Source organism: Notothenia rossii, assembly GCF_949606895.1.
Source record: "Notothenia rossii genome assembly, chromosome: 5".
Classification (NCBI taxonomy): domain Eukaryota; kingdom Metazoa; phylum Chordata; class Actinopteri; order Perciformes; family Nototheniidae; genus Notothenia; species Notothenia rossii.
The window spans coordinates 44,928,204-44,954,225 of NC_136903.1; the positions used below are offsets into that span (position 1 = coordinate 44,928,204).

At 39.8% G+C, this 26,022-nt stretch overlaps 1 protein-coding gene across 23 annotated transcripts in view; it reads right to left on the reverse strand.

Moving 5' to 3' along the window:
* Window positions 1–1,352: 1,352 nt before the first annotated feature.
* chst6 (carbohydrate sulfotransferase 6) overlaps window positions 1,353–26,022 on the reverse strand; it is an 88,036-nt gene continuing 63,366 nt past the window's right edge. For 3 of the 23 annotated variants that reach the window (XR_013808291.1, XR_013808294.1, XR_013808296.1), the window contains exons 2-6: window positions 12,318–12,386; window positions 11,514–11,655; window positions 8,850–8,956; window positions 8,401–8,461; window positions 1,353–8,318 (exon numbers count right to left, since the gene is read on the reverse strand). The gene's annotated coding sequence lies outside the window, so the exon portion shown is untranslated. Of the gene's footprint in view, window positions 8,319–8,400; window positions 8,462–8,849; window positions 8,957–9,804; window positions 11,041–11,513; window positions 11,656–12,317; window positions 12,387–12,781; window positions 13,001–13,220; window positions 13,765–26,022 lie in introns of those variants that run through there. The other 20 variants (XR_013808290.1, XR_013808293.1, XR_013808289.1 and 17 more) reach the window with 18 other exon arrangements.

The following is a 26,022-nucleotide window of genomic DNA, read 5'->3' on the forward strand; positions in this document are numbered from 1 at the left end:
CCCCTCCTGAGGTGTCAGACAGTTTTCCAGAACAACTTTGGTGCCGCCCGAAAGTCCTTTTCCATGTCTTCTCCGAACTTCTCCCACACCCGCTGCTTTGCCTCGGCCACGGCTGAGGCTGCTGCCCTTCGGGCCTGTCGGTACCTTGCAACTGCCTCGGGAGTCCCCCGGGATAACAAATCCCTGAAGGCCTCCTTCTTCAGTCGGACGGCTTCCCTGACCACCGGTGTCCATCAGGAGGTTCGAGGGTTACCGCCCCTTGAGGCACCTAGGACCTTGAGACCACAGCTCCCCGCCGCTGCTTCGGCAATAGAGGCTTTGAACACCGACCACTCTGGTTCAATGTCCCCAACCTCCACAGGAATGCCCGAAAAGCTCCGCCGGAGGTGTGAGTTGAAGGCCTCCTGAACTTGGGCCTCCTCTAGACGTTCCCAATTCACCCAAACTACACGTTTGGGCTTACCAGGTCTATCCAGAGGTTTCCCCCGCCACTCGACCCAACTCACGACCAGATGGTGATCAGTTGACAACTCCGCCCCTCTCTTTACCCGAGTGTCCAAAACATACGGCCTCAGGTCCGATGATACGATAACGAAATCGATCATGGACCTTCTGCCTAGGGTGCTCTGGTACCACGTACACTTATGAGCATCCTTATGTTCGAACATGGGGTTTGTTATGGCCAATCCATGACGAGCACAGAAGTCCACTAACAAACCACCACTCCGGTTCAGATCAGGGGAGCCGTTCCTCCCAATCACTCCCCTCCAAGTGTCTCCATCATTGCCCACATGTGCGTTGAAGTCTCCCAGCAAGATTAAAGAGTTCCCTTCAGGAGCCCCATACAGGACTCTTTCCAGGGTCTCCAAGAAGGCCGTATACTCTGAACTGCTGTTGGGTGCATAAGCACACACAACAGTCAGAGTTTTCCCCCCCATAACCCGCAGGCGTAGGGAGGCGACCCTCTCGTCCACTGGGGTAAACTCCAACAACGAAGCACCCAACCGGGGACTTGTGAGTATCCCCACACCCGCCCGGCGCCTCACACCTTGAGCAACTCCGGAGAAGAATAGAGTCCAACCCCTATCCAGAAGTAAGGTTCCAGAGCCGACGCTGTGCGTAGAGGTGAGCCCAACCAGATCCAACTGGTAACGCTCCACCTCCCGCACAAGCTCCGACTTCTTCCCCCCCAGAGAGGTGACGTTCCACGTCCCCAAAGCCAGCTTCTGTCGCCCGGGTCTGGTCCGTCGAGACCATTCCGTCGGAAATGGCTCCTACAGTGAGTATTCAAATGTTTTGTGTGACTTACTTGACTAACTTAAACTTGATCTTTAATAAATTGAAAACTGGTATTAGTCTGAACATTTCTGAATATTTATTCATAACATTTACATACTGCGAACATTGCAGGGATATACACATTCTCTGATTTATTAGGCAAAAGTTATTCAGAAAGTGAGAGACAAAAGTCAAACATTCTGCAATAAAGCCTCCTTCACAAAAGTGAAAATGTTTTGTTTTTTTGGAAATGGCTATAATGGTGTTTCTTATATGTAGTCTTATATTACAATAATACTTATTTTAAGTCGCTTTGGAAAAACACGTAAATGAAATGTAATGTAGTCTAACCTGGTTGTTCGTACTTGATATAAAAAGTTATTCTCACGATATCACAACACCATTCAACAGCACCACAGATTCCATCCTCCAAAAAGAGCTTTTGTAAAAAGACCTCTTACAGAGTTTTAACAAAAAGTATGATCACCTCCATGAAGGAAGGATTTATTGCAGGACTTGTGTATTCGACTGCATTTGATTTAGCGAGGAACAACCAAAAACCCTGCATTCTTGGAACGTAATGCCCTCGTGGGACAGTAGGGTATAATGAGCTCTTTAAGGTAAGATGGCGCCTGCCCGTTAAGGGCTTTGTAGGCGAGAAGAATAATTAAAAATTCTATCCTGTGTTCTACAGGGAGCCAAAACAGGAGTAATGTGGTCCCTTTTCCGTGCTCTGGTCAATACATTTTGAATCAGCTGAAGCAACTTAACTGACTTTTTGGTAAACCCTGATAATAAAGAGTTACAATAAGCTAGCCTTGAAGTAACAAATGCATGGACTAGTTTCTCTGCATCGTTTTGAGGCAAGATATGCCTGGTATGTGATTTTGTAAATACATTTAGCACACAACTACAATCATAACATCCTTAGAAAATGAAATGATTTCATGTTTTTTATGACTGTGATATTTTGTTTTCTTTGATAAATGCAGAGTTTAAGCGCATAACAACCCTGCCCCTCGAATCAAGATTTCTCTCTCAGCTGGATGTGCTATCCGAAAAACTTCTGAAGATTTTTGAGAAGAGAGGAGGACAGATAGGCCAGCGTCTGAACTGTATTATGTCAAACATGACTCAAGTAAGAATTAATTATACATCGAGTCAATAGTGGACACATTTCATTGAGCAAAACAGATTCTTTATTTTCATATTCCCCTTCACTTCGGTTGATGATGTCGATTTAGGGCGGAATGTCTTCTCAAGGGGCTGTACAGATGTAGCACTTCATTTCAGACTCCAGCTTACAGCTTCCTGCCTACGACCTGCCTAAAACCAGTATAGAGGAATGTTAAGCCCTCCCACTATTTTCCAAGAGGGCGTTGCCAGATTTTCAATTTCAGGTTTTAACCAGGAGATGGCGCTTCATTCACAAATACAGAAAGACAAGTTTCATGGACTTTCAGTTGTGTTTTGAAGAGCATTTAAATACATCAATATTTTAGATCAACTAAAGTATATCTAATCTTGTAATTCAATAATACATAGTCTTTATATATTAAATAATCATAATTATAATGTAAATGTTTACATTACACTTCTTTATTTGTTATGCTCATACTTTAACCTTTACAATCGTTTGCTTTAATATGCAGTATATTTTTGTGTTTGCTTCCTCCTGCTCCCTTTTGGACACATACTGTATGATTTATTATTATTATTAATATGAAGATATTATTAAGATAAGATAAGATGTTACTTTATTGATTGAACATTTTAGTTTAGAATGTGCTGTCCCACGGTAATTCAGAAGGCTCACAGGTCACATTCCGACTATTATTTAAAACAATAGGTGCTTTCACACCGTCTACAGTTTGATTTGTATAGAGGGAGCTCTGTCAGTGTTCGAATTACCCATTTACTTTCGGGGAGCCCTATTTTTCAGAGCACATCCTGCTACTAAATATGTCACACGCACGCTCTGTTGACTGGCGCAGCAGCGCGGATGCGATCAATTGCTATAAAAACACTCTTCTACTAATACAGACGGTGTCACTATGCCGGCGGATGTGGCCGTTGTTGAAGCCTCTTCAGGCTCCGCATCGGCAGGCCTCTCCCTCGGTGTGGAGCTGTCAAGCTCGACCCTAACGCCGCTTACAGCCGGCCAACTAAAAGTTGTTTTCCGTTCACGTTGTCATTTTTAGACTCCTTCGCTTCTTTGCTTGTGAATCCAAAAGCTGTGACGCTTGGCTGTTTTCGTTTTGCCATATTTTTTATTACAAAGCCAGAGTCAAAAAAATATCAATATGAACCTTTCAGATACCGCGCCGGCATCACCGTCATAACCATAGCAACGTAAGTAAGAATGCAGCGCCGCCACGTACAGATGGCAACACCCAGACATATTCACAAATATAAAACAAATATTCAGAAACTGTAATGAACAATAACTATTATTTATTTCAAGAACTGTTATTTACAGAAACTCAACATTTCTAATCTGTGTAACACAAATATGAACGATTGTTTTGGGCTCCCCGTATTTATCTCAAAGTCAAACTTCAGGGGAGCTTCGGGGGAGCCAAGCTCCCCCTAGCTCCCCCCCATTTCGAACAGTGTCTGTGGCTGGATGGCCAGCGATTAGGTGCGGCGCATTTATCATAGGTGATCAGAGCTAACTGCCTGCCGTCAGATTTCATTTAAAAAACAGATCTGATTTTAAGACTATTTCTGCGCTCATAAAGAATGATAAGAATAAGAATAATGCATATTGAACTGGTTTCATTAATTAGTGAGTTTATTTAACACTAGAACCGCCAATCGGGTCAATTTGTGTGATGTGTGTTGTGTGTGTGCAATGTAACTTTTTTTCAATAAAATATTAAAGTCTCCCAGTCCGTGAATTTTCCTGAAAGTGTGTTATGTAGCACCCTATGTTGTTAAAAATTGCATTCTAATAGCGGGATTTGACGAGTTTAGGTAGGCCTATACATAAACCTCTGGCGGTTCTAGTGTTAAGGTAATTAGGTACAGTAGAAGCCATTTTTTATCAGTAACGAATTTAGCAGTTGAACATAAAAGTCAACTAACTAAGGGTCACTTGCAATGACAGTGTTGTGTCTAACAGTAAGCTTGTCACTCAGAGTAACCTACCGTTAATTTAGCTGCTGGAGAAGAAAGATCAAGGGGGGAGGGGGGGAGAGAGCTGTGGTTGATGGGCCATTAGTTGTGTAAATACACAGCTGAGAGCTGCCGTTTCATTCAGACTGTTTAAAAAACGGTAACAACGGACTATTTTTCTTAGCGGATGCATGTCAATTTAAATCAATACATACAACTATTTTTTAAATCAATAAAAACATTTTCTAACTCCATAAAAGCATTTCAATTAATATTGGGAGTCATGTCGTTACTTTGTTGAGAATGTGGCCATGTAATAAGCGGGATAATTTGCAGCGACTTGTTCCTTATGGGGAAAATAACACCCTTCATCCAGATGAGGATCCCTCCGCTACGCTTTGGGATCCTGATCGACCGACGAAGCTCCATTAAAATATACATATTTTTGGTGAATTACTGAGTTTAGGCACGTTAATAACGTTTTAATGAAGTTGAATACAGTATATTCATATGTGTCAGTGATTTCATGTTAATTCGGCGAACATAAACATAAATGATCGTGGTGAAGATGATGATTAAATTAGGATTAAAAATCGAGAGCCGGGCTGCATTTCCTCCCGTTCGTTTTTTTCGAATAACAAAATTATTTTGTTAAACAACAACATGGTGATGTTTTGTAAGTGATTACATGTCTCTTATTTAACACAGTAGTATGATATCCGTGACATATGGATCTTAACAAAGTTCCGCTGTACATCCATCGTACTGTATCTGACTTTATTTCACATGAGCTCCAGTGTGGAACCCCACTGCACCCCCTGGTGGATCAATGATCCATTGCAGCTGGCTTCATTATAATTACATTTATCTATCACGGGGGCGGTCTCAAGTCAAGCTGGAGGTTTTCCCTTGAGCGAGGGCAGATCACGTACTAATCACGGCCCTCGCGTTTCAAACTGTCTGAAATGAATCGCTACATCTGTATGTGCACCTCTGGGTGTGCACCTCAATGAGGACCCAGAAGATCTGCTGAGAGAGGTTGTGGTCAGTAGGAGTAATATTTGACCTTTTGATTTTGTTTGTTGGGCTTTAAAATATGTATTTATTGAAACAGCACATAGTATATAGCCAAAAGCAGCGCCATATAGATAGAAGAGTTTGACAACGGAAGTCCAAAAACGGTTATCGTCACGTGGTTCATGTAGACGAGGATCGTTCCCCGGAAGTTCATGGCGGGCAATGTGAATGCATTGATAACAGGAGATAAAACTACGATTTTTGGTAATTATTAGTGAATAAAGGTTTTGATTTGCAATATTTATACAACAAATCGATATGTGTATGTATTTAAATCAATATGTTTTAAAAAATAAAATAGAATTTGCTAATATTAAGTGATAATATTAGGATTAGTGTGAACAACTAGTTTACATGTTAGGCTAACAGTGCCTTGGTTAAAGAGCCTGTTGCTGTTTATTTATAGCTTTGAATTCTTTAAAACCAATATTATCTTCTTAAACTTGTATGGTAGTCAGGAGCATCACTTTCTAATGTTTATTGATATATTTATAGGGAGGGGATCTAAAGGAATGCTTCAAAATTCAAATTAGATACATTTCTACCATTTTCTTAAATTCATGGTAGTTTCAGTAATCCCATGGTAATTGAGGACACAAGTTATCTAAATGACTAATGTCATCTTTATGGCTTTCAGAAAGGACAGGAGACTGACAGATGACTATCAAAGGACTAGCAGCAGCAGCAGCAGCATGATGATGATGATGTTAAATGTGTTGTTTTAGGAACATCCATTGCAAATACATGGAATTCAATAAACATTGAATAGCATATCATGCAGTTTGTCTGTGCCTTTTCCTCCGTGTTGTCCTGGTTTGCTGTGCTGCCTACTAGTCGCCTCCATGGTTTGCTGTGCTGCCTGGGGATGCTCAAATCGCTCCGAGAAAGGAGTACGAATGTACGGCTTACCCACTGACACAGAGCGGAGGAAAAAATGGCTGGCTCAAGTCAGCAGGAGCAATTTCACAACCAACTGCAAAACAATATGTGAGGTAATTATATACAAACACTGCATTTGCACTTTTTCACAAAACGAAAACCACACCATTGGGAAAGCTTAATGTTTTGTATAATACAAAAAAACAGGGAAAGGCTTGAAAAACACTGAGAGTTGAGACTCAGGGTGCAGGGTGAGGGTCTCAGTGCAGGTATTCAGGCTCCATTGAATCCCCCTCTGGTTCTTGTGCTGAAAGAGGGAGTAACAGACAGGAGAAAGGGTTATACACACCTATATAGCACACCTATTGGATGGGAAATTGCCTTGGGGAGATAAGGTGTGGTCTTTGTTCCCAACTGAAGTTATGGAACTTTATTATTTGTGAGTTTAACAAAGTATGACAAATGGCATCAGTAACAGATGTGATATGAATTTCTATAAAGTTGTCTCACATTCTTGGTCATATTTTATATACAGTATGTAATGAGTATAACATGTCCAGTAAGTATAAAGTGTTTCCTAATACTGTGTATTCAACCACTATGGAATATGTATGTGGGCAGACAAAATTGAGTTGTTCTGTGTATGAAGTAACCTCAAGTGACTCCGCAGACAAATTTTGATGCAGACCAGTTTGTCAAGGATAAAAAGGGCAAGACTAGGCTGAGAGCAGAGGCTATACCCACCATCTTCGTGCATCGCCCTGTGGTCAAAAAGAGAAGGGCCCCTGCACCATGATTCATCCCGGGACCTGTATCTACAAAGCCCATAGCTCATGATCACAGCTACAGTGTGAAAGGTGACACAGGTATAATAAGTATGAACTCTTAGTAACAAAAGTCATATTTCTTATTTTTAAGTGGTATAATATTTTAAATGTTCAAAAATGTACAGTGCCATGTCTTCTACTTACATTAGTCTCAAAGATTGCAGGAATAAGGGATGAGGAGACTGAGAGAAAGGAAAGTGAGGGTGAAGAAAGAGAGGACATGGCTAGTGAGGAGAGACAGGGAGGGCGGACACCACCCACTCAGCCAGCAGCCAGTCAGCATACGAGGGAACCAGCAGCCAGTCAGCATACGAAGGAACCAGCAGCCAGTCAGCATACAAGGGAACCAGCAGCCAGTCAGCATACGAGGGAACGAGCAGCCAGTCAAACAGATCTATTAAACAAATTAAAGAGAAAATTAAAGAGCCAAGAAGGAATCACCAAAAAACCAAAGGCTGCACTAAGAAAAATCTGGAAGGAAAATGCAGCTCTCAAGAAAACAATGAAAATTAGGGACAAGAAATATAAGAAAACGTTTTCAAAAGACCAATTTAAGGCATTAGGCAGACTCACCACAAAGGGGATGAAATGGAGCAATGAGACAATTAAGAAGGCTTTAAAAATGTGCTTTGCGTGCGGACCAACGGGTTACAAAACTCTGCAGGAATTGCAGATTCCCCTTCCAGGAATAAGGACACTGCAAAGAAGGATGCAATGTGTTAAGTTTGAGCCTGGTGTGTAACAGCTAACATCACTGCCACTCCACCCGTAACATCACTGCCCCTCCACCTGCCAACATCACTGCCCTCCACCTGCCAGCACCCAGCCAGACGAGCGCAAACAACAAAAACAAGCAAGGTGTCCCGTCATGTACCTGGAAGTTTGGGTTGGCAAAATGGAGTAAGAGAGGGAAAAACCTTGGTGGCTCTCTAATCATGTTGTTACAGTTGTCTTGGTTACAGCTCTCAAGTTTTTTGCCATTTCCACATCTTTAGAAAATATGAAATAAAAATTGAAGTGAAATCAACCTCTTCTCTGGAGAAGAAACTTTGATTTCTCTGTCTTGTGAGTTTGCAGTCTTGCAGTTGTGCTCCTCCACCTGTAACATCACTGCTCCTCCACCTGCCATACAGTAGGTTACTAACAAGATTACTTATATAATACAGTGATAGAATACATGTTTATTATGCTTACTTATATAAAACAGTAGTATTAAACTTACCTTGTGTTTTCACTCTCACTTAAGTCCCTCTCCCTTTGCCATCTATCCAAAATCAGCTGAGCTGCAACATTATACAGACAGGTAATAATTAACATAATCACAAGGACACAATATGGCTCTGCTAAAAACACTCACTCTTACGCACCAAAGTTATATTTATCTAATATTTAACTCCCTCCACTCCTGCATACAATCCCGTTTAGAAGCCCCTCTTCTCTAATTCAACAACGTTGGACGAAATGACATTAAGAGAATAGAATTTACAATTAAAAGGCTGTTCAACGTGTGTTGCTAACTTGATCCAGTATCCTAGCTTTATCTCTTATCTGTAAACGTTCCCTAAATCTACTAATTTAGGGATAATCCACTGACATCCTTTAATACACATGTTAATTTGAATCAGATGTACTGATAATATCTGCAATATAAATCTTTAAACTTCTTCTTACCTTTAAAAGTCCGTCACGAACGGTCTATTGTGCTGCAACTCTACAGCTCTGCTAGCCTTGGCGCTAACTTCCGGGGAACGATTGAGAGGCTCCACGATCCGCCATTGCTGTAAAAAAGTGGTCCATTGGAGTGAACGGAGATGACGTAACTCTAAGTCTATATGGCGCTGGCCAAAAGTATGTGAACATCCCTGTTTTTTGTTTAATAGCCAGACTACACTGAAAAGCTAGAGGGCTTTTCATTTAAAACGGATACAGGAAATGAAACATTTTTTATCAGGTCAGACAGGAGTATATCAGATAACAAGGAGGCTTAAAAGAACTGAAATCTGATCAAATGTACTTTTTAAACACAGGGATTTAGTAATGGGTATATATATATGTATTGATTTTTTAGATCTCACTCTGTTCCCTTTGTGACTGTGCACTCTGCAGGCAGAAGATGAAGACGTCATTCTGCGGTCCATTCAGGGGATTACAGTGGGACTTTGTGTTGTCAAACACAATTCCACCATGAGACCAGAGGACAGATGAGACCAGAGGACAGATGAGACCAGAGGACAGATTGTCCTGGAAGGCCAACAGGATGTGGACAACATTGCATTAGCTGCTACCATGTTATTTGGACTAATGTATGCAATGAACCTGAACTACCCCCCTAAACTGAAGTGCACGTTCGAAGTGCTCCAGCAAATGTTAATGGAGCTAGACGGCAACATGCTCTCCAAGAAAGCCCAAGCGTTTAAAAACAATCTTTTTGAGTGAGCTGTTGCCATGGACCATTGTGCACTTTTACAGCATTCGTACTGGACTTTCATCGATACAACTGTCTTGCACTTCCTTTGTTCATGCTTTGTGCTGTATTGATTTGCATGTTTCAGAAATGTGAGTTTTTCTATGTGTTTCAGAATGTACCACTTGTATCAAAGTCAGATTGACAGATTTGCAGAATTGTCTTGATCTAATTGCGCTACTTCAAAATGTCAGTTCTTGTTTTTATTTGTAATACTTTCTTTAATGCAGGGGTTCCCAAAGTGGGATTACAAAATAAAAATGGAACATTTAAAAAATATATATATAAAAAAAAATTGATTACGTTTTTTTATAATTTAAAAAAAAAAAATTATTATTAATAATAACGTTTGCATAGACATTTTCAGGGGCAAACTACAACAATATTAACAACCACCACACATCCAGATGAGCTTTTGGTTTTTCCATCATGCAGCCCCAGGAGAATTAACAAATAAATTGAAAATAAAGAAATAGAAGAAATAGAAAATGTTTGTGATGCATGTACATATACATTATTGTGTTAGAACACAGCAAGGAATGTTAAAGGAAACTATTCTCCCGACCAAAATAAAGGTTTATTGTGCCAAATGGCAAAGACAGGCTTATTTTTGTAACTCATTCATAGTAAACAATTAACAGAAAATGTCAACGCCTAGCCGAAAAAGGAAATGTTCTTGCAAATCCATTATTTAAATAGTAGCCTGCTAATATGAAAGGGCACTTTAATGCAAAAAAGCAATGGCATTGCTTTGGAAAAATACATGAAAGTATAATAATGGCCTGGTTTCTCACCCACTAAAGAAAGTATTACAAATAAAAACAAGAACTGACATTTTGAAGTAGCGCAATTAGTACATTCTGAAACACATGACAAGTGGTACATTCTGAAAATAGATGACCCCAGGAAAAACACACATTTCTGAAACATGCAAATCAATACAGCAAAAAGCATGAGCAAAGGAAGTGCAAGACAGTTGTATCGATGAAAGTCCAGTATGAATGCTGTAAAAGTGCACAATGGTCCATGGCAACAGCTCACTCAAATAGTTTGTTTTTAAACGCTTGGGCTTTCTTGGAGAGCATGTTGCCGTCTAGCTTCATTAACATTTGCTAGAGCACCCCGAACGTGCACTTCAGTTAAGGGGGGTAGTTCAGGTTCATTGCAGACATTAGTCCAAACAGCATGGTAGCAGCTAATGCAATGTTGTCCACATCAGTTAGTAGGCTACCTGTTGGCCTTCCAGGACAATCTGTCCTCTGGTCTCATCTGTCCTCTGGTCTCATCTGTCCTCTGCTCTCATCTGTCCTCTGGTCTCAGGATGGAATTGTGTTTGACAACATAAAGTCCCACTGTAATCCCCTGAATGGACCGCAGAATGACGTCTTCATCTTCTGCCTGCAGAGTGCACAGTCACAAAAGGAACAGAGTGAGATATAACAAATCAATACATATGTATACCCATTACTAAGTCCCTGTGTTTAACAAGTACATTTGGTCAGATTTCAGTACTTTTAAGCCTCCTTGTTATCTGATATACTCCTGTCTGACCTGATAAAAAATGTTTCATTTCCTGCATCCGTTTGAAATTAAAAGCCCTCTAGCTTTTCAGTGTAGTCTGGCTATTAAACAAAAAACAAGGATGTTCACATACTTTAGGGTTTAGGCTATATACAATGTGGTGTTTAAATAAATACATGTTTTAAAGCCCAACAAAAACATCACACACAGCCCCTTGAGAAGACAATCCCGGTCTAAATCGACATCATCAACCTAAGTGAAGGGGAATAAGAAAATAAATAATCTATTTTGCTCAATGAAATGTGTACACTATTGACTCGATGTATAATTTCCTTAAAATGAATTCTTACTTGAGTCATGTTTGACATAATACAGTTCAGACGCTGGCCTATCTGTCCTCCTCTCTTCTCAAAAACCTTCAGAAGTTTGTCAGATAGCACATCCAGCTGAGAGAAATCTTGATTGGAGGGGCAGGGTTGTTATACGCTTAAACTCCGCATTTATCAAAGAAAACAAAATATCACAGTCATAAAAATCATGAAATCATTTCATTTTCTAATGATGTTATGATTGTAGTTGTTTGCTTGCCTCAAAACGATGCAGATAAACTAGTCCATGCATTTGTTACTTCAAGGCTAGCTTATTGTAACTCTTTATTATAAGGGTGTACCAAAAACTCAGTTAAGTTGCTTCAGCTGATTCAAAATGTAATGACCGGAGCATGGAAAAGGGACCACATTACTCCTGTTTTGGCTCTATAGTGAGAATAACTTTTTATATCAAGTACGGACAACCAGGTTAGACTACATTACATTTAATCTAATTTACGTTTGTTTCCCAATGCGACTTAAAATAAGTATTAGTGTAATTTAAGACTACATATAAGAAACACCCATTCTATAGCCATTTCAACAAACAAAACATTATCACTTTTGTGAAGGAGGCTTTATCGCAGAATGTTTGGCTTTTGCCTCTCACTTTCTGAATAACTTTTGCCTAATAAAGCTGAAAATGTGTATATCCCTGCAATGTTTGCAGTATGTAAATGTTATGAATAAATATTCAGAAATTGTCAGACTAATACCAGTTTTCAATTTGTTAAAGATCAAGTTTAAGTTAGTCAAGTAAATCACACAAAACATTTGAATACTCACCATTTACTACAGAGCCTTTGGAACAATATTCAAAGCAAGGCTGAGGTCAATCTTCTCCACACCAATTACCTATCACAGAAAAACATATTTGAAATTATTTTATTATTCACACACAAATAAAACAAAAATGTGCTGCTCCTTAAAGGCGACATTTACCATTTAATGATGTACCTTTAGGTTAATATGAACCGACTTCGGCCGAGATGGGCGCCTCCAGTGTAAAAAGCTACAGTAGCCTATACTAATACAATGAGTACAACTTTGTACTGAGCCATAAACATCAGCGTTGCGAGCTCATTTCCATTGGTTTCAATGGAGACGTGCACTGCAGCAGCGCGCACTGCTCGTCATGTGACGAGGAACAACCAATCACAACCGAGAAACATCTCAACTTCCGTAAACACAAGTGTACGGCAAATATGGAAGATAAGTTCATTTCACAGCGGGTGGGTCGTAACCCTTACTTTAAGATCTGTCCGGCATGTCCCCCATATTCATGGTATGTGCACCGCTGCTAAAATGTAACACAATCATTAATATCCTCCACTTTCCAGTATCAAGTGTTGCTTTCCGGGACACACCCCCACACACAATATTGTGTCTGTTTTGATCCGCTCTGTGTGCATTTACGGTATTTACATGAACACAGAGCGGATCAAAGCAGATACATACACCGTTTTTTAGGGAAAACACTGCGGTCCCACAGACAATATTGTAATATATCTTTAACAATCAACACCTTAAATGGGTAAAGATGGTTGCTTAACGTAGCCTACTACCGTAGAACCTGCCTCAGCGCCCCTAAAAGTCGGCACAAGAGTAGCATGCAGAGCCGGACCGACGCAGTAAAGTTCTACACCGCCTGACAGAAGACATGAAACAATAATTTAAAACAAGACGTACCGCAAACATGCCGCAAGCACATCCATCGGCTATGACTCCCCCTCTCCACTGAGCTCGGTTTAATGTGCATAACTTTGGGCAAGGTTCATAGTTTTAAATATTGTAAAGTGTAGAGCCGATGAATGGGAGTTGGAGGCGGCGTGTTGAGTATGGAACTCCACACTTTATTTTCCATAAGTTTACAGAAAGGTAGGAACAACTTCATTACATGCTACTCAAGCTAGAATGATAACAAACCACTGGTGCACTACCTAACAGGTCCGTGGCGCAACACACTCTCTATAACACAGTGAATTATGTCCCGTAATGTTCCACCACAAAAGCAAGCAACTGCCGGACTTACGCTCTACAAATACTCGCGGTAAAAAAACGCGTTGAATTTAGTTTTAGGTTGGATATTCGACGGACATTCGCGGACCCGCAAGCAGTGTCAGTTTCCCAGACTCGCCAGCAGCGTCAGTTTAACGGGGAGATCTTCTCCGCGAAACGAAGCTTTCATTTAGGGATCATCAACAAATGACTTTTACAATTAGACAACAATTTTTTTTTTTTATAAATCGACAGCTTCTCGATCGTTTGAATGTGAAGCAAATTCAGTTTAGAGCATACATTTATTGAACACACCTCTTTTTATTGCATTTTAATACTTTAAATACGTTTACGTTAATACGTTAATTTGATGGAAACATTTGCTTATTTCTTCAATAACTTCCAGGTCATGTGACCGATTCACTCAAAATCAGTGCTGGGTCAAATAACTATACTTGCTGCATAGGACACACCTTCTTTTAGTGTATTTTAATACTTAAAATATTTGTATATTAATATTTGTATGCGAAAATTAGCATATTCTTTCAATACCTTCCAGGTCATGTGACCGATTCGCTCAAAATCAATGTTGGGTCAAAGAACTACACTGGCTGCATAGGACACACCTCTTTTTATTGCATTTTAATACTTTAAATATTTTATATTAATAATTTGATGGAAAAATTCGCTTATTTCTTTAATACCTTCCAGGTCATGTTACCTAATCACTCAAAATCAATGTTGGGTCAAAGAACTACACTGGCTGAATAGAACACACCTCTTTTTATTGCATTTTAATACTTTAAATATTTTATATTAATAATTTGATGGAAAAATTAGCTTATTTCTTTAATACCTTCCAGGTCATGTGACCTAATCACTCAAAAATAAATGCTGGGTCAAAGAACTACACCGGCTGAATAGGAGACACCTCTTTTTATTGCATTTTAACACTCTAAATATTTTTATATTAATATTTTGATGGAAAAATGAGCTTATTTCTTCAATACCTTCCAGGTCATGTGACCGATTCACTCAAAATCAATGTTGGGTTAAAGAACTACACTGGCTGCATAGGACACACCTCTTTTTATTGCATTTTAATACTCTAAATATTTTTATATTAATATTTGTATGGGAAAATGAGCATATTGCTTCAATGGAGGAGCCTGTGACCTAAGAGGTTCATTGTCATAACTACACTGTAGCTATGTTCGTATGACAAATAAAAACCTTGAACCTTGATTAATGAATTAAAGTGCTACTTGTTGTTTTGCCCGCTGAGCGGCTGGTCCTGTGGCTCGTCTTTTTTTTGTAACTAGCTGATGCTCAATCTAATCCTGTTCTCCAAAGTCACTGTCGGACTCAGAATTCTCAGAAATGTGACCCTCACATTCTGATACACCTTCCTCTTCCTCTACATCATCATCAAATGGTTCTCTCTCTTCCAAAATCCTTTGCAAGGCCATCTGAGCAGAGAATAATTTGGCCATCTTGATCAGTTGTGATAAGACACACACACACACGCACGCACGCACGCACGCACGCACGCACGCACGCACGCACGCACGCACGCACGCACGCACGCACGCACGCACACACACACACACACACACACACACACACACACACACACACACACACACACACACACACACACACACACACACACAATTTCCACACTTGTGTTAGCTCCGAACATCCTGTTTGTAATATAAATGTGTAGGGGGGGTGTACAGTGGGTGGTCATTGAAAATGTGTTCTGATATATGTTCTTCACAGAAAATGTGCCAACGCCATTGAGTGTGAGGTTGAACAAATAATGTATCATATCACTTTTCTTTAGATAAATAATGAAACATTATACAAGGGTTAATATTAATACATTTTTGTATGGGAAATTATGTTTATCTTTTCAATACAGATGTAGCGCTTCATGTCAGACGCCTACCCGTGCAGGTCCGTGATCGGTACGGGGTGGGCCCCTGCTGAAAAGGAAAAACCCCTGCAGGACTTGATACGCCCCCTTGATAAATACATGTAATTATAATGAAACCAGATGCAATGGATCATGGATCCACCAGGGGGGGCCGTGATTAAAAAGCTGCCAGAGTGGAACTCATGTGAAATAAACAGCTGATAGATCTACAGGTATCTGATATAGCGGATATTTGTTATGGATAGGATCATATTCTGTGCTAAATAAGAGACATGTAATCATTTACAAAACATCACCATGTTTTTATTTAACAAAATAATGTTGTTTAATTCACATTGGCGTAAGTACAAAACCATCGCTATGTTTTTAGATCAGGAAATGCAGCCCGGCTCAAACAAACGATTTTCAATCATCATCCTCACGATCATGTAATGTATCATATGTTCGCGAGTTGAAATTAATGCACTAAATGTAATCCACTTGAGTTTACAACAAAAAAAATAATCGCTTTGTTTTTATATCACATCCGACCGGAGGAAAATGCATCATCCTAATCCCACGGGCAAAAAAAAATATGTACAGTGTTAATAGTTTACTGTATTATTAGTGTCTAATATAACTGGGGATTTCAGAATGGTACTGGATTTTGATTTATTGTATCTGCTTCACATCGCAATATATTCCCGAAGTCTGAAATGCAAAAATGTCCCACATTAGGGCAATTCACCCTACATTTAATCATTCAAACAAAATCATATTTAGTTTCTTTTTAACGAAATAAATGTGGTTTAATCCACATAATTGACAGTGTGAATTGTTTACTGTAGTATTGTGCACATTACTTTTCGCTGCTTGTTGCACCCCTGGTTAGAAGCTAAACTGCATTTCGTTTTCTCAGTACCTGTAATATGTGCAATAACAATAAAGTTGAATCTAATCTTGAGCTGGAACAAATGTATTTACTTAGTACATATCTGACATTAACTATTAAACACATTTGTGCATTCTTTAAACCGAGTCAAGCCGACTCCGGAGGTGGCGGCTGTTGGGGCAGAATCTCTGCTCCACGCCGTTCTTATATGAGCGGGTTCTCAAAAGAAGGAAAAATTCAAAGCAGCCAGGATAAGGGTTAAACAATAATCTGCTTTAATGGCAAAATCATACAAATACTTCACCGAATCACGAAGCACTCTGCAGAGTACTCCGGGCTCAGGTTCTACCCCCGTGCGAGACACGTCTCAGGAACGGCAAGTCAAAAACAAGAGCGCGAACCAAAGGAAAACACAGGCCTTCATACTAAAAACACAGGAGGAGTTGTGTGCGTGCTTTCCCCCAGAGGTCATCTTATTGGGAGAGACCAACACATGGCCTGTCGCACCCAATCAGTGCGACACAGCAGAAGAAACCCGGAAACAAAAAGTCTCTTTCAGTTTGACGAAAACCAGATACCTTTTGGTGTCTGGTACGAACCTGCTCTAAACAACAAGTTTCCTTATCTTATTTCACATCTTGCAGCCAGCACACACACATCCCCTTTATGGCCCTTTGTCCCTGTGTCCATCTTCCCCCCCTCAGGTTACCACACACAAGTTAAAAGTATGTTTTAAGATATAGTTGTTATAGTTGGCTAAATATACATAATACATGTAAATTACTTTCATCACAATAATAACGAGGAACACATTACCTATGCTCTTAAGCAGTATTAGAGATGCTTTTCAAATAGTCAAACTTCACACAGGCCCAGTATAGAGAACACACTCATTTGTCCTGCAGCCTTTCCAGCCATTTGAGCTATTGTTCACATCCTTACTTCAAATAAAAGGTTTCACATTGCATATTTCCAGCTTCCTTTACACATACTGTTATTATTAATACAAAGTAATCAACCACACATATCTATTTAAAACAAGTAGATTTCCCTGATAATTGACATGCTGAAAATCTTAGGAAGAATGTCCCCTCCCCCAGCTCTCTCGTCCCTGTCATAAAAGCTGCTTCCATTTCATATAGAGTAATAAAACATGTTTAAGCTAATTTCTCCACAATGTTTGTAGCCATTTAGTACCCACACATGAACGAATAAAAACAGAGGTATAGTTGAACAGTAATCACGCAGCACATATATTTACTGCAATGAAAACACACACATTTGCCCTAAGCATGTGTAACGCACCCTCTTCTTTTATGAGGGAAACATTCCAGAGTTTTGGAGCTATCCCCAAATAAGGATGTCCCCTGCTCACATCCCTCTCTAAACACAAAGACTTCACCTCAATATATTGGGGAGGAAAAATGTAATTTGTCCCTTCAAATGTAACACACATGAATATATATAAGGTGACATTAAAATTAATATACCAGATTTAACTTTCCTGCCATAACACGTTACTTTAATACTTCAAATAATTCAAATAATCCTTCACGGCACATTAAAGTGTGCACCTGATTGTTTAACTTGAAGGTGCCTGATGACATTTAATCATTCAAACAAAATCATATTTCGTTTATTTTTAACGAAGTAAATGTGGTTTAATCCACATAATTTACTGTGTTAATTGTTTACTGTAGTATTGTTTAACTTGAAGGTGCCTGATGTGAACATTTCCAGAAGAACTCTAGCTTGAATGGCCTTCGTATGTATACAGTACAGTATAGCCCAACCATTTACACCTTCCTTTTTTCCCGTCCAAAGTTTGAATTGGAGAAAGGTAATGGTTATCGATGGTGCTTTTATAGCCTATTGTATAATAACTGTGTGATTTATATTGCTTTTCAAATGCATATGGGCACCCATTTACACTGCTCTTCCCGTCAAGAATATGAATAGAACTTAGTTAGATCACTTTACATTTCTGCGAATGAATTTTTAATCACACACGTCTCCCCACGTCCCGAAAATAATAAATAAAATAAAAAGAGGAAACAATTTTCAAGTTCAGTTTTCACCGTTTTATTTAAAATAACTGACATAACAGAAACCATACTGTAGGCCTATCTGCTGCGGAAACCAGGACAAGCTATTTCGGGATCTGTTTTTCGGGGGCTCCTCAGTCTCTCATTTACCCGGCTCCTGATCTTATGCCACTGGTCAATGTTCAGATTTGGGAACCAATTGGAAACATAGGACTCAATCTTTTTCAACCTCTTGACAGGAAAAAAGGAAGGTGTAAATGGTTGAATGATGAATAAACAGTGAGGAGGGGTACATTATGAATACACTATATAGTAGGGATGTAACGATACCAAAAACTCACGGTACGATAATATCGCGATAACAAGTCCACGGTACGGTATTTATCGCGATATTGAATAATAAAGGGAAGAAAAAAAAAATCATAAATTTTTCTTTTTCAATAAAACATTTTTTTACTCGGAAAATGTTTCTTTATTACATAATAAATCTGATTTTTACAGCATTTTTGTAGGATAGCAGTATTTTAAAGTGTCAAAAACAAAGTGACAGTAACAGACTGGAACAAGAAAACCAGTGTTTTTGTGCCTACTGGTACTACCAAACAAAGTAAGCATTTTCTTTATGCCACTGCATCTCACAAATAAACAAGGACATTTAATAATCAGACCATGCAATAAAATAAATCAAGTTTCACTTTAGTTTTTCAAGTAACTCAACTCAAACTCACTAGTCACTCACTCAGCATCATCAGACAGGTTTTTAGGAATATGAGAATGTCCACATTTCCAGGTATTTATAAGCTGGGGTGTTTACAATATCCCCTGCTCTGGAAAAAACTCTCTCGCTTGGTACTGATGTTGCTGGGACACAAGTGGTCGCGTTAAGCGAATATTTTATTTAACAATGACGGAAAAATCTGAAAGCAGTCTGTCATTTTGACAGATTAGAACAAACTCAGAACAGCGCCAACGTTTCCCCAGAGCCAGGCTCTGGTGTTATGCCGTGTTATGCATGCCCTCCAAAAGGAAATGATATAGTTTCCAAACCGTACTTTGCCGTACAGGTCAATACATGTCTGGGAGGTTTTGCTTTACGCTGTGCGCGTCCCGCGAGGTGCATGCACACACGGCATAACACCGCCCCCCCCCCCCCCCCCCGTTGACAGTTCACGAGCATGCTCTATCGTGAACTGTTCAGACCCGACGGGTAATAAGGGATTATGACGGATATTTTACGATCCTGTCTGTCAAAATGACGGACAGCAAAAAAGTCTAACGCCAGGCTTATTGACATGGCGAGATATAAATATATGGTTGGTACTTGTCAATGTCTCTAGGTGTGTAAATGTAGCCCTGTAAATACGATGTCCTTTTGTGTTATCTGTTGTTTTATTTTCAGGTTGTAACCTACTTGCTGCCATGTTGGACAGGTCTCTCTTGAAAAAGAGATCGATGATCTCAATGGGACCACCTGGTTAAATAAAGGTTGAAAAAAAAACAAAGTGTTGTAAATAATCTTTTTGTTTTTAATTAAACATTTTTTTAAATCGCAGTAGATTTTGTCAGTCTCACGACGGTATTGGGAAGTTTACCGCGATATTCGGTATATCGTTACATCCCTACTATATACACAGCCGCCCAGCCTGTGAGCAGTATGCACACCAATGAGCGCTCAGCTCGAGATACCAGCGAGTCGAGAGAGAGAATGATATCTGCATTTTCTCTTTTGGTTTGATTACGCATGCTGGGGATTGTGTTTACAAACATTGACCGTTCACCAGCCCCCACCCCCCATGTTGCCTATGCTGTCCTGTGTTGCGAACTCTTTGTTTAAAACGAATTGGCCATCGGAATGTTTGGAGGAATTCTACCAAGGGGGATGGTCACATTCCACAGCTCTCCCCCCCCACTCCTGTGATCTCCCAACCCCCAGTCTGTAGGTTTGTGTTCGCATATTTCTATGCCGTAATTCATACTGGTCCTCTCACGCACATACATTCTCCTTACAGTATATATATGAGTCCGTGTTACGGACCATTTGTTTTTCTTTATTAAAAAAGTAAAAGGAAGAGCGTCTGAGAGGCATTTTTGCCCTTTTGCTTTTTACCTTACTAAATGGTCTAATGGTCAGTGGAGCGATGGGGGAGGGGGGCCGCAAAACTCACGGAAGTGATTTCAAAACAAAAAGGACTCGTTTGCTTGGAACAAAGAAAACGGCCAAGACACACATTGAGTCCAGAAAATGAATGTTATTAATGGCTGTAAATATAATAAGCCTATGTCTAAAATCGACAACAGGCTTATTATATTTACAGCCCTTAATAACATTCATTTTCTGGTCTCAATGTGTGTCTTGGCCGTTTTCTTTGTGATCGCTAAATTCCCCTTGTTTCCTCTTGCATACATATATTGTCTTCAGACATACATACATTCTTCTCTTGCATAAATATATTGTCTTCAGACATACATGCATTCTTCACTTGCATACATATATTGTCTTCAGACATGCATATATTATTTTTAATATTACATTTAAACATTGAATGAATGTGCATGAGAGCAAAATGTATAAATATGAGCATTAATTATATATATTCCGTTTGGATGTAGGATTTTTGACTTTGTTTAGAGCAGTGATCTTCTCTGCAGCAGAGCTAAGTCAGACCGGACCTACAGATGTAGCACTTCATTTCAGACTCCGGCTTACAGCTTCCTGCCTACGACCTGCCTAAAACCAGTATAGAGGAATGTTAAGCCCTCCCACTATTTTCCTAGAGGGCGTTGCCAGATTTTCAATTTCAGGTTTTAACCAGGAGATGGCGCTTCATTCACAAATACAGAAAGACAAGTTTCATGGACTTTCAGTTGTGTTTTGAAGAGCATTTGAACACATCAATATTTTAGATCAACTAAAGTATATCTAATCTTGTAATTCAATAATACATAGTCTTTATATATTAAATAATCATAATGTAAATGTTTACATTACACTTCTTTATTTGTTATGCTCATACTTTAACCTTTACAATTGTTTGCTTTAATATGCAGTATATGTTTTGTATATTTTTGTGTTTGTTTCCTCCTGCTCCCTTTCGGACACATACTGTATGATTTATTATTATTATTAATATGAAGATATTATTAAGATAAGATAAGATGTTACTTTATTGATTGAACATTTTAGTTTAGAATGTGCTGTCCCACGGTAATTCAGAAGGCTCACAGGTCACATTCCGACCATTATTTAAAACAATAGGTGCTTTCACACCGTCTATAGTTTGATTTGTATAGAGGGAGCTCTGTCAGTGTTCGAATTACCCATTTGCTTTCGGGGAGCCCTATTTTTCAGAGCACATCCTGCTACTAAATATGTCACAAGCACGCTCTGTTGACTGGCGCAGCAGCGCGGATGCGATCAATTGCTATAAAAACACTCTTCTACTAATACAGACGGTGTCACTATGCCGGCGGATGTGGCCGTTGTTGAAGCCTCTTCAGGCTCCGCATCGGCAGGACTCTCCCTCGGTGTGGAGTTGTCAAGCTCGACCCTAACGCCGCTTACAGCCGGCCAACTAAAAGTTGTTTTCCGTTCAGGTTGTCATTTTTAGACTCCTTCGCTTCTTTGCTTGTGAATCCAAAAGCTGTGACGCTTGGCTGTTTTCGTTTTTGCCATATTTTTTATTACAAAGCCAGAGTTAAAAAAATATCAATATGAACATTTCAAATACCGCGCCGGCATCACCGCCATAACCATAGCAACGTAAGTAAGAATGCAGCGCCGCCAAGTACAGATGGCAACACCCAGACATATTCACAAATATAAAACAAATATTCAGAAACTGTAATGAACAATAACTATTATTTATTTCAAGAACTGTTATTTACAGAAACTCAACATTTCTAATCTGTGTGACACAAATATGCACGATTGTTTTGGGCTCCCCCTATTTATCTCAAAGTCAGCCTTCAGGGGTGCTCCCTCCCTCTTCGGGGGAGCCAAGCTTCCCCTGGCTACCCCCCATTTCGAACAGTGTCTGTGGCTGAATGGCCAGCGATTAGGTGCGGCGCATTTATCAAAGGTGATCAGAGCTAACTGCCTGCCGTCAGATTTCATTTAAAAAACAGATCTGATTTTAAGACTATTTCTGCGCTCATAAAGAATGATAAGAATAAGAATAATGCGTATTGAACTGGTTTAATTAATAAGTGAGTTTATTTAAGACTAGAAACCGCCAATCGGTGTCAATTTGTGTGATGTGTGTTGTGTGTGTGCAATCTAACTTTTTTCAATAAAATATTAAAGTCTCCCAGTCCGTGACTTTTCCTGAAAGTGTGTTATGTAGCACCCTATGTTGTTAAAAAGTGCATTCTAATAGCGGGATTTAGGTAGGCCTATACAAAAACCTCTGGCGGTTCTAGTGTTAAGGTAATTAGGTACAGTAGAAGCCCTTTTTTATCAGTAACTAATTTAGCAGTTGAACATAAAAGTCAACTAACTGAGGGTCACTTGCAATGACAGTGTTGTGTCTAACTGTAAGCTTGTCACTCAGAGTAACCTACAGTTAATTTAGCTGCTGGAGAAGAAAGATCAGGGGGGGGGGGGGGAGAGAGCTGTGGTTGATGGGCCATTAGTTGTGTAAATACACAGCTGAGAGCTGCCGTTTCATTCAGACTGTTTAATAAACGGTAACAACGGACTATTTTTCTTAGCGGATGCATGTAAATTTAAATCAATACATACAACTAGTTTTTTAAATCAATACATACAACTATTTTTTAAATCAATAAAAACATTTTCTAAATCCATAAAAGCATTTAAATTAATATTGGGATTCATTTCGTTACTTTGTTGAGAATGTGGCCGTGTAATAAGCGGGATAATTTGCAGCGACTTGTTCCTTATGGGGAAAATAACACCCGTCATGTTTGTGTAGAGGTGTGTGTGGTTAAAACACTTTCATGAAGTGAAGGAATTTCCTTCTATAAAACAGCTGTGGGCTAGCAGTGAGTGTCACGGACATGAATTCATAGATCAAGGCAGACTGGTACACACACTCTCCTGTCCTGCCAGGCGACACGCCCGTTCTAAGCCGTGTCCCTCACTCCTCACATCCCAAGCATCCCCAAAAAGTGTATTCTGTTGTTACATCTCAGATGTTATGTTTCAATGGTGCTCTGTCTATGTTCAGTGATGCAAACTTGTCACCTTTCGGTGAAATTCGCCGTTTTGAATCCAAAATAAGTCGTTTGTGTGATTCATGTAGATCTGCAATAAATATAATAATATTTTTGGGTATGGGCCGGTCTGGGACCCGGAGTAATCTGTGGCCGTGAGCTGGTATGTGCCATCATGACACGCATGGTGTTCTTTTTTTATATATTATAATGAAGTGCGAGCTGTGTGCTCGAGTCTTCCTGCCTGTCGGCTCTGCTCATGGATGTATAATAAGGCTCTGCTGCTCCGAGATGATGTTCTAGCTTCAGCAGCTACATTACCTACGGGTGCGTTCGTTAATATTAACTGCGCGTCGGAGTCACTGTGGCACAGACTGGACCGCTGTGTGAACAGCTGTTAGAACGGGCCGTTCAGGTGTTCAGAGCAGAGCTCCCTGTCGGAGCGGCAGAGCTTGATGTGAACTGAACGTTTTTCTGTGGCAATATTATTTAAGGAATCGTTGAGCTAGCTAGCTAGCATACATTGTCACTGTCTGCTAACGTTAGCTTTAGCCTTCTATTTCTAATTGTTAAATAGGCTATAAACAGAGATTGTACTTGAGTAAAAGTAGAAGTACTCAGATCTTGTACTTGAGTAAAAGTAGAAGTACTCAGGTCTTGTACTTGAGTAAAAGTAGAAGTACTCAGATCTTGTACTTGAGTAAAAGTAGAAGCACACAGATCTTGTACTAGAGTAAAAGTAGAAGTACTCAGATCTTGTACTTGAGTAAAAGTAGAAGCACTCAGGTCTTGTACTTGAGTAAAAGTAGAAGCACACAGATCTTGTACTAGAGTAAACGTAGAAGTACTCAGGTCTTGTACTTGAGTAAAAGTAGAAGTACGCAGATCTTGTACTTGAGTAAAAGTAATCGTCCCAGAGTGTAGGAATACTCTGTTACAGTAAAAGTCCTGCATTCAAAATGTTCCTCAAGTAAAAGTAGAAAAGTATTATCATCAAAATATAGTGAAAGTAGCGACAGTAAAAGTAGTCATTGTGCAGATTGGTCCATTTCAGAATAATAGATATGATATGTTTTATAATGATTGATCATGAAAGTGTTCTCAAAGCTGGTAAAGGTGCAGCTAGTTTGAATGACTTTGTATACTGCAGGGTAGCTTGTGGATTTACTCCAGGTGGAACTAAAGTCTGATTTAACACTTGATTATATTTCACATCATTCATCCACATCTGTAAAGTAACTAAAGGTATTAAATACATTGAGTGGAGTAGAAGTACACCATGTACCTCTGAACTGTAGTGGAGTAGAAGAACAAAGTAGCAAAACATTGAAATACTTAAATAAAGTACAAGTATCTCAAAATTGTAACCAAGTATAGTACTTGTTGAGTTTATGAATTTAGTTTACACCATGTGGCTATAAAGATAGAAAGACTTAAGCCTTGCACATATGCATGAAAATACATTTTCAAAATGTTCAACAGTGCTGCCAAAATTATAAACGGACTGCTACACAATTTACATTACATTACATTACATTACATTACATTGCATTTAGCTGACGCTTTTATCCAAAGCGACTTACAATAAGTGCATTCGACCAGGAAGATACAACCTTTAAGAAAACAGAATCATATAAGTACATCAGGTTTCATAGAGCCAAACATTTCAAGTGCTACTCAACTGGCTTTAGATCAGCCAGCCCTTTATTAGTATATAAGTGCTTTGTTAGTAATTTTATCGCTCGAAGTGGAGTCTAAAGAGATGAGTTTTCAGTTTGCGTCGGAAGATGTGTAAGCTATCTGCTGTCCTGATTTCAATGGGGAGCTCATTCCACCATTTTGGAGCCAGGATAGCAAACCCACGTGTTTTTGCTGACGGGAACTTGGGTCCCCCTCGCAGTGCGGGTGCAGCGAGCTGTTTGGCTGATGCAGAGCGGAGTGCACGTGCTGGGGTGTACGGTTTAACCATGTCCTGGATGTAGGAAGGGCCAGATCCATTCGCAGCATGGTACGCAAGTACCAGTGTCTTGAAGTGGATTCTAGCAGTTACTGGAAGCCAGTGAAGGGAGCGGAGGAGCGGTGTGGTGTGGGAGAATTTGGGAAGGTTGAAGACCAGACGAGCCGCTGCATTCTGGATGAGCTGCAGAGGTCGGATGGCACATGCAGGTAGACCAGCCAGGAGGGAGTTGCAATAGTCTAGGCGTGAGATGACGAGAGCCTGGACCAGAATCTGCGCTGATGTCTGGGTCAGCTGGGGACGTATCCTCCTGATGTTGTAAAGCGTGTATCTGCAGCAGCGGGTTGTAGCAGCGATGTTTGCAGTGAAGGACAGTTTGTTATCTAGGACCACACCCAGATTCCTTGCAGTCTGAGTCGGGGAAACAACAGAGGTGCCGATGTTGATTGTTAGGTCAAGAGTGGGACAATCTTTTCCCGGAAGGAAGAGCAGTTCAGTCTTGTCAA